The sequence below is a fragment of the Octodon degus genome, unplaced genomic scaffold (genome assembly GCF_000260255.1).
Source record: "Octodon degus isolate 3935 unplaced genomic scaffold, OctDeg1.0 scaffold00032, whole genome shotgun sequence".
Classification (NCBI taxonomy): domain Eukaryota; kingdom Metazoa; phylum Chordata; class Mammalia; order Rodentia; family Octodontidae; genus Octodon; species Octodon degus.
Window position 1 is genome coordinate 3,797,107 of NW_004524608.1, and position 3,984 is coordinate 3,801,090.

The window sequence follows — 3,984 nt, forward strand, 5'->3', positions numbered from 1 at the left end:
TTTTTTTTTTTTTAATGGAACTGGGGAATTGAACTCTGGCCCTTGCGCTTGCCAGGGAAGCACTTATTCCACTGAACCATCTCCCCGGCCCAATTTGATTTTTTAATATTTATTTATTTATTATTTGTATTTTAGGGAAGGGTCTACGGGGTGTTGAGGGTCTCACTACTAGATTGGACTTGTAGTGATCCGCCTGTTTACAGTCTCCCAAGAGCTGGGATTACAGGCATGCACCACCATACCCAGTCTCACTGTTTTGATTTTATTTGCAGTTAGTTATACAGGGTAGGAAACTGGGTGTTCTCTGACACACTCAGCATTTTTTAATGAACCTATCTTTTGCCTTTGAAGCTGCCAAAGTACATTAAATATGAGCATCCCGCTTGCTTTTCTGAAAGTATGTCTTTGTTTCTGTTTTTGGTACTGGAAATGGAACTCAGGACCTCGCACTTGCCAGGCAGGTGCTTGTGCTGCTGGACTGTATCCCCAGCCCGTGGCTCTGTTTCTTTTTTTTTTTTAAACATTTATTTATTTATTGTGTGTGTATGTGTGTGGCCAGCTCAGCCCACCAGGGGCAGGGCTGGCTGGCATGTGGTGCTAGGGGATCGAACCGTGGTCCCTGTGCTTTGCCAAACTTGTTCCATGTAGGTGCTTTAGACCACTGAGCCATCTCACCAGCCCCGATGTGGCTCTGTTTCTTTCAGTGAGAGCAAATATTTCCTCTTCTTCTGTACATGTACTCATCTGAATAATTAGTGGGTCACACCTGAAGTGCAGAAACTGAAACACTTTCCAGATGAATGACAAGTAGCTCTTAGGTGAAACAGAGCCAGTGAGTCTAGGATCCTTCGGTAGAGAAAGCCATCGGTAGCTGGTAGTCAGGTGCGATGTGCTGGCGTACAAACAGCTTCATGGTTTTGTTTCCTTTATGATGACTCTAAATCCATTCTCATAGGCAGGTTTTTTTTTTTTTTTAAATCTTATGTGTTTATTTGGTACAGGGTCTCACTATGCAGTTTAGACTCATAGTGATCCTCTCGTCTCAGCCTCCCCCAGCGCTGGGATTACAGGTGTGTGCCACCATGTCTGGTTTCATGGCTGATATGGCATGTGGTACCTGCGATCGAACCCAGCTCCTTGCACTTGCCTGGCAGGTGCTTAGACCGCTGAGCGGTTTCCCCGGCCCCCCAGCATGCAGTTTTGACAAGTTCTTCCGTCAGTGTCTGCCACCTTCTACACAGGATCTCGGAGTAGGTGAGTTTGGATGGCTCCAGAGTCTGGGCTATCCCTGGTGTGCAGCAAGGGACAAAACACGCATGGTTCTGTGGCTCACTCCCAGACCCCAGGGCTCTCAGCCTCTCCTGGAGATGCAGCACTGTCCCCCGGGGGAGTTGGTCCCCACACTGCAGAAGCGTGCAGTGTGCAGGTCGAGCATGGTGTGGGGGGCAAAGGCTTGCACTACACCTTTTATTTATTTTTTTGGGTTATACACCTTTTAGCTTTTTGAGAGAGGGTCTTGCTGTGCAGTTCATGCTGGCTTTCAACTTACGGTGTAGCCCAGGCTGGCCTCAAACTCATGGCAGTCCTTCCGCCTCAGCCTCCCGAGTGCTGGGCCTCCAGGGATGCGCCGCCAGGCCCTGCTCTCATTAAGTATGTGCGAACAGTATGTGCCTTGCAAGTGTCTTGCCTCAGCGTCCCTGAACTTTGAGATTACAGGAATGCAGTCCTGCACCCTGTTGATTAAAGCTGTTTTTATAAAATGCTCCTATTCTCTTTTATTAGTGATTTTTCTGACCAAGATTTTAAATGATAAGTGACGTGTAGGGGCTGGGGAGATGGCTCAGCAGATAAGCGCTTGCCTGGCAAGTGCAAGGGTCTGAATTCAATCCCTGGTTCCGCAAAAAAAAAAAAGATAAAAGAATGAAGTTCTGACTCAGGAGGCTGAGGCAGGAGGATTGCTGTAAGCTCAAAGCGGGCCTGGGCTACATAATGAGACCCTGCTCCCCCTCCCCAAAAGCAATGATGTTCTGGCCAGGAATAGTGGATAGCACACATCTATAATCCTAGCTCTCTGTGAAGTGGAGGCAAGAGGATTGCAAATTAAACCCAGCTTGGACAATTCAGTGGTCTAGCAAGTCCCTGTCTCAAAATAAAGCTGGGGATATAGCTCAGTGGAAAGGCCCTAGATTCAATCCTTAGAACCTTATACACACACACACACACACACACACACACACACACCCCAATTAATCAAAATGAAATTCATCAGAACACGATGAATATAGCCTTTGACATAGACACACTTTGATGACATTGTGCTGAGTGAAGCAAGCCAGTCAGAAAAGGCAGATTTTAAGACAGGGTCTCACTATGTAGTGCAGACCAGACTTTCTTTCCACCCTCAGTGCTGAAGTTTGAACCGAAGGCCTTTGCACTAAGCTACGTCCCCAGCTTTTAATATTTAAAAAAAATTTATATTGCTAAGTTGCTCAGGTTGGGCTTGAACTTATTCTGTCTCAGCCTCCCAGACCACACAGGCATGCACCACCAGGCTTGGCTAGAAGGACAAACATTGCAGGACTTCTTGCCTGTATGAGGTACTTGGACTGCTCAAGATGAAATGCAGGACAGGGACTGGCACGTAGCTCAGTGGTAGGGCACTTGCCTAGCATGTGTGAGACCTTGTACTGACGCTTAGTACCACAAAAGAAGAAAAGAAAAATGAGATCAAGGATCAAGTGAAAATGCAACTTCAAGGTAGAGAGGGCTATTTTTTTGGTGGAACCGGGGATTGAACTCAGGCCCTTGCACTTGCCAGGGAAGTGCTTATTTCACTGAGCCATCTCCCCAGCCCCTAGAGAGGGGAAATTTCAGCGACTATAAATCAATCTAAGAACTATAAGTACTTTCATATTTTCTTCTGTCACAGCAGGTCTCTTGGTTTTATTTTCATGGTTTCTCAATGCATTTATATGTGTCCTTCAAGGGGCCAGGGAGATATCTCAGTGGCACCAGTGCCCTGCCTGGCAAGTGCAAGGTCCTGAGTTTGATCCCTGGTACTCCAGCAAATAAAAAATAATAAAGAAATAAAAACATCTATCCCTTAAGCTCTATGTGTTCCACAGGCTCACAGTTTGCTGGGTCATAGAGTAGATATGCACGGGTGCAGAAATGCTGCTGGAGGGCGGACAACGGGATCTGCACGGGGACATTCGGGCTCAAGATTCACCTCTAGGGAGACAGAGAATAAGGCGCTAGATGAATCACTTGGGCAATAGCGCTCAGCGGGTACAAACCCCAGACCTCAGCTGTCACAATGTTTTAAAGTCTTGTGTATTTTTTACTATTATTTCCCTGTAAGTTTTTCTTGGTGATTAAGGAGAACATTCTCTTGAGAGACTGGTACTTATTTTGGAATAAGGAACAAGGAAAGGAGAGATAACTAAGGCAGATGCAACCTGCATCCCAGCCAGGCCTGAGGGAGAGGAAGCCTAGGAGAGAAAGTAGTTGACAGTATTGGAAAGAAAAAAAGAAAGTAGTAGTCCCCGCGGCCTGGACTGGGAAGCGAGCCGTGGCTGGCCTGGGCTTGTCAAGGGCCTCGAGGTTGATGCCAGTTTCTGGACAGGAAGCCTCTGAGTTAGGTGATGGTCCTCATAGGGGTATCATCAAAGTAGGCCTGCCAGGCTTAGAAATCAGATCCAACAAAATACCTGGGCACCAGTAAATCTGAATTTCAGATAAACAAATAGCTTTAGTATTTTATCTTGTAATCCTACTTCAAAGGCTAGGTGTCTGAAGAAAATCGCTGTGGTGTGTTCTCCGCTTTACACCTTATCATTTAGCTGTTATTTCTCATGTGGCTACTGCAACAGCTCCTGGCTGATCTCTGCAGCTCTAGTCCCTTCCTCTTCCAGGTCCAAGTGCCTTCTGTATTTTTATTTATTTATTTATTTGTGTGTGTGTGTGTGTGTGTGTGTGTGGCCA